Source organism: Castor canadensis, chromosome 8 (genome assembly GCF_047511655.1).
Source record: "Castor canadensis chromosome 8, mCasCan1.hap1v2, whole genome shotgun sequence".
Taxonomy (NCBI): domain Eukaryota; kingdom Metazoa; phylum Chordata; class Mammalia; order Rodentia; family Castoridae; genus Castor; species Castor canadensis.
The window spans coordinates 101,861,644-101,871,616 of record NC_133393.1 but is presented as its reverse complement, the minus strand read 5'-3'; the positions used below and the strand labels follow the sequence as shown (position 1 = coordinate 101,871,616).

The 9,973-nt window shown below is 41.5% G+C and overlaps 1 long non-coding RNA gene across 1 annotated transcript; it reads right to left on the bottom strand.

Moving 5' to 3' along the window:
- Positions 1-282: 282 nt before the first annotated feature.
- Positions 283-8,281, bottom strand: LOC141425546 (uncharacterized). The gene is made up of 3 exons (XR_012450520.1): positions 8,151-8,281; positions 8,013-8,062; positions 283-540 (listed from the first exon to the last, which is right to left on the bottom strand). It is a non-coding gene; the product is annotated as an uncharacterized lncRNA (long non-coding RNA).
- Positions 8,282-9,973: the final 1,692 nt, after the last annotated feature.

Sequence of the window (9,973 nt, the reverse complement as noted above, 5' to 3'; positions counted from 1 at the left end):
TGGGTGGATAACAGATAACAGATTTAACAAGAGTCCCAGTGTGGCCCCATTATGTAGGTTTGTCCCCCATGGAGGCAGAAAGTGGGTTCTTGTTTGACACATAAATCAAGTTGATTGCCCCAAGAAGGGGGATGATATACTTTGAATCTACAGGAGGGTAGGAATCCATTGTTACAGGGCAGAGTAGAGCACAGATTATGAAAGTAAGTGAGGTGTGAGGAACAGGCCACACAGGGTAACGTACCCACCACTTAAGACCAATTGCTGGAGCCATGTCCACTCAGGAGGCGAGGTCACCCACAAACCAACATTCAAGATAAGGAGAACAAGAATGTAAACAACCCATAAAAAGAGAGACAGAGAACATAAGTTAAGTGTTTGATGTCGTTCTTTTGAAGAGGTATTTGAAGTCTTCCACAGGTTCAAAGGAGTAGGCTAGCAGATCAGAGTGTGGTTTTGGCATGGGCTCATCAGGCTCTGGTATCTAATGTTTGGCTCAGGAGATGTGAATCCAGGAATCCAGTTCAGCAACCTTAATTCCTGTGGGGATAGATAACAAGACTGGGTATGGCTCTCCCAAGGAGCTTCAGAGAAGCCATGAGAGGCATGAAGAAGCTTAACTAAGACCATATTGCCTGGGCAAAATCATGGGGAAGAGTCTCCCCTTGGTTCACCTCATCTCAGCTCAGAAAGAATTCATTGGAATTTGGTTAGCTGGGTGGTGTGGGACACCAAATTGGTAGTTGAGGAGGAGATCATTTCGAAGAAATGGCCTCCCATGTAGTGCCTCAAATGGTGTCAGACTTAATGAGTTTGTGGTATTTCTGAATCAGGTCAGGGCCAGCGGCAACAGACTTGGCCAGGGAAGGTGAGTTTCTTGAGCCAACTTAGACAAATGTTTCTTAAGCAGCCCATTGGCCAGTTCTACCTTACAAGAGGATTGGGGTCTCCAGGCAGAGTGGAGGTAGCATTTGATTCCCAAATCCTTGGATATCCCATCGGTGACTTCAACTTGGAATGCTGGCCCATTGTCACTCTGGAGAGTCCAGGGAAGTCCAAATCTAGGGATAACCTCATTAATTAGAACCTTAATTACCTCCCAGGCCTTTTCAGAGGAACAAGGAAATGCTTCTACCCATCCAGTAAATGTATTTATCAAGCCCAGGAGTAATCTAGAGGTTGGGCCTCTGGCAGGTGAGTAGAGTCAAGTTACCAGTCTTCCCCATGATATGTGTCTGATCTCTGGGTACCAAGGACAGGCAGGGCAGAGTTGCAGGGATTGTTGCACTGGAAAATTTCATATCTCCTGATAATATCTTGGAGTGTACCTTTGATTTTTATCCCCTCAAATAATTGACTAGCCAATGAGAGAGTCTTATGAATCCCTAAGTGATAGGATTGTGTAAGGTTTTGAGGACTTTCCATTAGCTACTTTGTGAAAGAAATAGCTTGTCCTCAGGGGTTATCTACCATCTCCTATGGTCAAGGCCTCAGAGGCCTGTTGGTGTTCAGTGGGCGAGTATTGAGGACCATCAAGGGGGAGAAGGGATTGTTCCCATAAAAGGGGGCTTGAACATAAGGTTTTTGAGCATCCTCTTTTGCTGACATGTCAGCTCTTGTTTCCTTTTGTTATTTCGTCCTCAGATCATTGGTGCCTGGGATAATGGATTACTGCCATCTTCTTTGGAGTAGGGCTGCCTCTAGGAGGTCTAGGATTGCCTAAGAGTGTTTAATGGGAGATCCTGTTGTAATTAGTAATCCTCATTCTTTCTAAAGAGCTGCATGGGCATGGAAGACCAGGAGGCATATTTCTAGTCTATATAGATATTGGCACTTTTTTCCTGAGATAGTTGTAATCCCCTGATGAGAGCTATCAACTCAGCCAATTGGGCACTAGTGAAAGCAGGCAGGGGCTCAACCCATAAGGTCTGAGTGAAAAACACCACTGCCACACCCACCCATCTAATTCCCTCTTTGACTGATGAGCACCCATCCATGAATAAGATGAGGTCTGGATACTGGAAGTAGCTGACCAAGAGTTCCAGTTAGCAGAGGTCACATGAGTGTATAATTGGGCCTTCTTTTGTGGGGAGGAGGGATGCCAGATTTAAAGCTCAACACACTCAGAAGCTTATATCTGGACATTGTAAGAGTTGAGCCTGGTATTTGAGCAGTCTGTTATCTGATAGTCCTCTTTTTGAGGTTAGAAGTCCTCCCAGATGATGAGGAGTGTATATGATCTAGAGGCCAGGGAAGAAATAGTTTTTGGTCTTCTGGGATTAAGAGACAGAGTGTCGCTAAAGCTCTTAAGTATCCAGGTTATCCTTTTGTCTATTTCCTTGCTCAGATATACCACTGGCTGTGGGGTGGGCCCTCAGAGCTGAGTGAGTACCCCCAGGGCTAGGCCTCCCTTTTCATATACATATAGCTGGAAATGGTCCTGAGTAGGCAAGCTCAGGGCCAGAACTGATTGGAGTGACTATTTGAGAGTTTCAAAAGCCTTTTTGCTCTCCAGGTACCATTCAAAATAGGACTGAGAGTTTTGTTGAGTCTCTATAAAAAACTAATATAAGGGCCTGGCTAAGTCTGCCTATCCCAGAATCCAAATACAACAGAACCTGGTGACACCCCCAAAAGTCTCACAGCTGGTGCAAGTTCTGGGGCAAGTGATACCCTAAAATTGGTTTAATCTGTTCAGGACTGAAGGAACTGGTTTGCCCCTCCAGGATCATGCCAAGTAGGTAACCTGAGGATGGCACAGTTGAGATTTTTCTCTCAAGATCTTGTAGCCTCAAGAGGCCAAAAAGTTCAGAAGGGATTCACTTGCTCTGGAAACAAAGCTCAATGGATCCACACAAGAGTAGATCATCAACATACTGGAGAAGTGTGACACCTGGATGTTGCTAATCCAGTAAGTCTTTTGTTAAGGCTTTCCTAAAAAGGTGTGGGCTGTCTCTGAAGCCCAGAGGCAACACCATCCATGTCAGCTGTTGTGAGAGATTGGTAGGGTCCTCAAAGACAAATAAAGGCTGGTTATCATGATGCAAAGGAATACAAAAAAGCATCCTTTATATCTAGCACAGAGTAGTATTGAATTTCTGGGAGTATTTGGACCACTAGCATATTGAGGTTGAGGAGAGTTGGATTAAGGGGAACAACAGCTTCATTAATGAGTCTGAGGTCCTGAACCAACCTCTATTTATTTAGCCCCTATGGACAGCAAGAATAGGAGTGTTATGGGGCTTGAGCATAAAAGTTCTTGCTGTTTTAGGGAGTTAGTAGTGGGCAATATACCCTGTTGCCCTTCAGGTTTTAGGAGATATTGCTTTTGATGGAGAAACTGGAGGGGGTCTTTTGGCTTTATTTGTACAGGAAGAGTAGTTTTTGCTCGACCAACAGTTGTGTCTTCAGTCCAAACCATGGGATCTACCTGTTTTTCAATGAGGTGAAAGCAGAAGTATTCCCTGGGGAGAAGTAGAATTTTTGACTTTAAGTTGGGACAATAAGTCTCCCCCCAGCAGGGGTATTAGAGTTCAGGGACTACAAGGAAAGAGTGACAGAAGTGGAGGTTCCCCCAGGAGCAGGCTAGTGGGTGTGTGAAATAATGCTTGAGAAGTTGGCCAGATATGACCCAAATTACTATTTTATTTTTGGACCTGGGACCTGGAGAGAAAGGGAGGACAGAGAGGTGGGCTTCACTGTCCAGGAGGAAAATGATCATTTGCTTCTCTATCATGATGGCAACCCAAGGCTCCTCAATTTCAAAATCAAGGAGTGGAGCCTGGACAAGAAGCCCTGGGACGCATCAATCCAAGGAAGGTGGCACCCCGCCTTCCATCTGGATATGGGGGCACTTAGACCTCCAATATGCAGCATGGTCTCAGAGGGGGCCAGGGATGTCTCCTGGGTTGTACCCCTCTTTGACACTCTCTATGGAAGTGTCCCTCCTGTCTGCATGTACTGGGAATGGAGCCCTTCCAGTGGGGAACTCCCTGAGCATAGAGATAAGGTCATGATTTTTTTCTTATCTTTATCTCTCTTTTTAGTTAAATCCTAGTTGTAATACACCAAGGGGGCAAGCTGCACCAGTTGGTCTAAAGATATTTCTCCTTCAGCTACCAACTTTTGAAGTTTTCTATGGATGTCAGGTGCCTATTGAGTAAAAAATTTATCCTTGAGGAGAACCTCCCCAACCTGTGACTCTGAGTCTACAGTGGTATGTTTTTGAATTGTGTCCTTAAGAAGCTGTAAAAAGGCAGAAGGAGATTCATCAGGGCCCTGTTGTACAGTAGTCACCTGGGAATAGTTTAGTGGTTTGATCTTGGCCATTTTTAGTCCCTCCACTACTAGGTAGATAAAGTGATGCCTCCTCCATTCATCCCCTAGATCATTTGGGTCCCAGTTAGGGTCTTCTTGGGGAACTACTTGTGCCCCTGTTGACATCTGGAGCTTCTCTATTCCCTCATTCTCTGGGGCTGAGGTCACAGGGACCAATTGGAGGTGAAAATCATCTCCCATTTGGGTGGCTTTGGCCAAAACTCAGTGCTTTTCAAGGGAGGTAAGGGTTTGGTCCAGTAAGAGTATGACATCTTTCCAGGCCAAACCATAGTTTTGGATTATGGTGATAAAGCCCTGGCTGGATATATTGGTCAGGATTGTCTGTATAGTTACCCAGAGATAAAAAAGGTTTTATCTCTTTTAGGTCTGACAAGCGAAAGGAAACATAGATCCTACCACTCCCTGCCACTCCCTGTTGTAAAGGATAGCACCCATGTGGAGGCCCAAGATAGCTAGGAAGCAAGGGAGGGGCTGTGGAGGATATTTTGATCCCTCATTTTGGCTCTGGGGTGTTTGCAAGGATTTTTGGCCCTGAGTTTCCTTAGGGGGCTGGGGGCCACAGACCCTAGTCATGATCCAAGCATCCAAATGGCACTTGTTGAGCCATTCTCATTGGTCTCAGAGGGAAAAGAAAAGCTGGACATAGGGAATTTTGGTCCATTTTTTCCCCCTTCTACAAAAAAAGATCTAATTGTAGGATGGTATTATAATGTATAAAGCCCTCAGGGGGCCACCTCTCTTGCTCTCCCAAAGGATATTTGGGTCATGCCTCAGTACAAAGAAAGGTGAGGGTTTTCTTCTTAAGGTTGTCAGGGTCTAGGTCCTTCCAGTGTTTCAGTAGACAAGCCAGTGGGGATCTTTCAGGCACCAACGCCAGAAGACTGGAAAGAACAGACCCCATCTACAAGTCCAAAGAACTCATAGTCAAAGTCCCTCCTTTATCAGTGTCCCAATGGGGACTTACTGAATGACAGTAAGTGTCCCCATGATGTTGTGACTCCCTTCAGTTACCCGTGGATAGGACCAAAGGAAACAAAACTGTGACGTGGATTCCAGCCACCCTTTTGAAGCCACTAACTGATGAGGTACTTTGTCTCCTTACTGTATATCCCAAGCATTTGAAATGCTTCCACCAAAAGAAGCAAGTCAATTCAAATAGGATTCTATGAATAAATGGACTGATAACCACCATTAAGGCTCTACACATGAGGGGACAGGGCTGACAACACATCTTCTTTTCTCTAGGGAGGTATAGTCCAGGAGGTCCCCAAAAGGGAATGTTAAAAAGGTGGAAGGGGTTCCCCTCTTCCTCCCAGGAGCATGCTCCCAGACAAGTCCAGCAAAGGTCAGGCCATGGTGGCGATGCCAAATTCCCTAAGCTCTTCTCTAATCATCATACAGTCATGACCCTTGGACCAGAGAGGGTGGTAGAGTAAATGCCAAAGGAAGTCAAAGAAGTCATAGAAAGATAGAGAGCATAGTCCCCATGGTAAGGTGGGGTCACAGTAAGGACAGGCTTGGGGAGGGAGTGGAGGACAGAGACTAGGAGGCTGCAAGAGGACTGAAGGACATCTGTTCCCAAAGGTCCAGGAAGAATGTTTGCCACCTCTGGAGAGGACAGAAGGAGTGACCTCACATTCTACATGAGGGAGGGTGAACAGATACAAGAGACCTGACACACACTTGAGGGATTAACGATTAGGTGTGCATTCAGGTCATTCCCATTGAGTGGTACTGGAACACCATCAACTACATAAAATTTTCACTCTTGGGTGTCTGCCTCCAGCAGAAGGGTATACTGACAGGTCGGGGAAGAAGAATGCTAGGTGCTGAAACCAACAGGCCTCCTCCAACATAGCATAAGGCATACCTGAATCAATCCTGGACTTGCAGGGAGGGAGCCAGAATCACCATGAGGCCAAAGTTAGCTAGAAGCTGTTGATCTGATACCATGAAAGGAAAGTCCCTCAGGAAGATAGAAACAGAGTAAGACTGGGGTGGGGGGTTACAGGGAAGTCTGCTTTTGGCTAGTCCTCAGCAGAGTGTTTCCCCCAGCAGGAGTATCCAGCAGGGTACCAGAGGCTCTCTTTCACACTTTAGGCAAACTCCTGCTGATTTGGCACTCAGTTGAACTGACCTTGGTCCAGGAGAGGTGTCCCTTCATGGTCACTAGAAATATTGTGGGCCAGAGTCAAGAACTGGCTTGTGAGGCAGCAGATTGACTTGTGAGATACCAAGGTAAATCACAAAGTAGGATCTATTAGACAGAAAGGAAAAGCTGCCCCTAGAGAGAGACAAATATCCAGGAAAATTGGTAGCTCCCTGTCGTTTACAAAGGGCAAGTTTATTTGGTCCTTTTTGTTGGGGGGTTGGAGTGGTCTTTTGACCTATCTCTGTAAGAACACACTCTGTTGGGGAGGGGAATCAGAAGTCAGGGGTGGAGTGGTCTTTTAACGTATCTCTGCATGAACATATACACAGTCCTGTGAAAGTCTCCTGTTTATGGGCCTTGTGGCATTTTGAGGCGTCCCCAGGGGTGCATGACTTATGAAACTGCATGTCCCTTTACAGGATGTAGGGCTCACAGTGCTCTCATTGGGGATGGGAGCCCTGGCTCATTTTTGTCCTCTGATTCCCTAGACCCAACAACACAATGTACTGCAAACTGTTGAATAATAGGGGAGCAGGGTGATAAAGAAAGAGTAAGTAATGGAGGGTTTGTTAGTGTGATTAAAGTACAATACATACATGCCTGAAATACCAAGGCAAAACCTCTCTATGTACACATTAAAAAAATGAAAGTATAGAACAGGTCCTGTCTGAGGGTGGGGATCAGTGGGAGCGAGGAGGAAATAAGGAAAGGGTGAATGAAGGTGAACATGGTGGATGTATTTTGTATTCATATAAATAAATTGAAGGATGAAACCTGTTGAAATTGTTTATGAAGATAGAGAGGGCAGATGAAGAAGAACAATGGAGGCAGTAAATCTAATTAAGATCTATTGTAAACACAAATGTAAATGTCACAATGTATACTCCTTAAAATTATTGTATGATAATCAAAAAAATTTTTTAAAGTAAGCATAAAAATCAAAGTTAAAGACATTTTTATTTAATACCCAATTAAGATATGAATTTCCCCCTTATTAAGAGTATATTCTTAGTTTTGTCATATTCTTAAATGTTATCATGCTTATTATATTCTTAATATAATTAAAAATATATTATCTTACTATAGTGAAATTTTATTTAGAAATCTGTTTTATAGAATGAATATTATAAGATATCTTAAGTGATGTCATACTAATTTACAAACAGAATAGTTGAATTTGGGCTATCATTGCATGCTTGAATTTTATGCTTAACATTTTGGACATTTTATGCAAAATTATTCAATAGTAATATGAAGTACAATAAGGTAAAACATTTATGGGGTCAATTATGAAAACAACCTGTGTGCATACATAAATAGTGAATTATTATTCATTAAAATAATTTTCTTTTTCACTACAACTTTTAAAAACTTTATTATAATGGTTCAGTAGTGAATATACCAGTAAATACTTAGACAACCTTGAGAAAAGAACTGCAAATGTAAAAATATTTGGAGGTTGGAAGATATCATCTAAAATAGAAAATGAAGAAAAATAAAATACAGTTAAGATGAACTTTACCTTTGGAGAGACAGATGATTTCATGAAGACAGCAAAAACATAAAGTACAACTGGAAAGGAAAAAAAAAGAGATTTGTGAATCATGTAATTTACTTTTCAAATGGAAACTAATTTATTTTATTTAAAGTTCTCAGGCACCTTTCTTCTACTGGTATTTGTTTTTACAGCTCATTAAGTTTCTGAATGATCAATCTTTGCTCTCTAAGGAAAGTGAATGAGATTATTCAGTGAAGTGTAGGAGAGCTGAACCCCTCAGGACATAGCTTAATCCAACAAGAAGGAACTCAGAGCTAAGGTTGTCATGACATTGTTAATAACAAAAACAATGATAACATTTCTCACTTATTTTTAGATACTATAAACAGATACTGAGACGTGTCATTTATCTAGTGGTTTGCTTCATATATACATATTTTTTCAATATGCTGTGCTCTATTAATACATTTCGGTATTGGGAAAACAAGGCAAGCTTCTGTAAGAAAAGATGCCACAGTTAAGATAACTTAAAGCTTTGCCTTCTTTTTGTAAGGAAAAATCAGAAAGTTAAATTCATTTCATAAGGAACATATTCAATATTCAGATAATTGAGAGATAGACCTATAAGGGCCACATAAAAATATAATTTATAAAACATAATGATCCCAGATACATTAAAAATTAATGTGCCTTGCCTGTTAAAATCATACTGAATGATTTAAAAAATGTATTGAGTGATCAGAAGACAAGTTATCCTTGTATATAGTTAAGGCTTATTTATACCTGGCTATTTTCTTACCACTAAAGTTGGGAGGTACAAGAAAACCTTAGCTAAATACAGAGGTAATTACCACCTTCAGGGAGTTCAAGCTGAGTACTACTGTTCTTTTTCCTTGCTTCAGTAATTCTCTAATCTCTACACAAAAAAATTCTCATTGTGTGTGTGTGTATGTGTGTGTGTGTGTGTGTGTGTGTGTGTGTGTGTGTCTTCCTCTCAAAGCAACATATTGTAAGAATCCAACTAAAGTCAGGTCTTTTTTGTCAAAAGAATTAATGTATAACTATTATTGTGTAGATGACAGCTAATCTTCCAAATTTTTACCTACATATTTTGCTAAGTGACGCAAGTGTTTCTTAGAATGACACTTCTAGCAATGTTAACACATTATGATATGAAATATCCCCAAGTAACATATCTTGCTTCCTTTTCTCTGGACCATGTAGTGACTACAACCTCTTCTTTAAGCCAAGGCATTTCTCAAAAACCATTATTCTTAGTACAAAATGTTTATGGCTCAAGCACCATGATGGTATGGAAACCAAGGATTCTCTTCTCTAAGCAATTAGTAACCAAGAAGAAACTCAATTGCTTGAGATTTATAGTACAAGATTACATATTTTCCAAAAATCATTAAGTGCCAGAAATTGATTTTTATATTCAAGTAAAAACCTTATAGATGTCTCTTTTTGCTTATGATTTTGATGTGTTTTTCCCACAACATTAAACCTGACCAAAATCTTCAAAAAGTGAGGAAAAGTAGAATGTTTCTGTCACTGCTAGGAAGGACACCAAACAAGGACAAGCAGCGAGCTATACTGAATAATCCACTTCCTGGGACTAAATTCAGGACTTCTCAGAATAGGGAACTATGCAGGCTCTCTTTGACTGTGATTGTTTTTCAGAAATTCCTTTGTTTTGATACATTAACAAATTTGGAGAGCGCAGGTCAGGTATTTACTTCTGAACTGCAATTTCTTATTATTGAACTGGGATTGTATTTCTTTTGTCTGTTTGTTTTCCCAGGAAGACCATGGAAGTAAATTACCATTTTCATTACATAACAAGGAGGTACTATAGATAAGTTTTATCACTGTTGATGTGAAACTTCATCACTTGGTTTCTTCAGGTAGCATTTGTTAGGTTTCTTTACTATAAAGAAACCTGTCCATACTACACATTTTAAAAGGAAATCACTATGGTATGA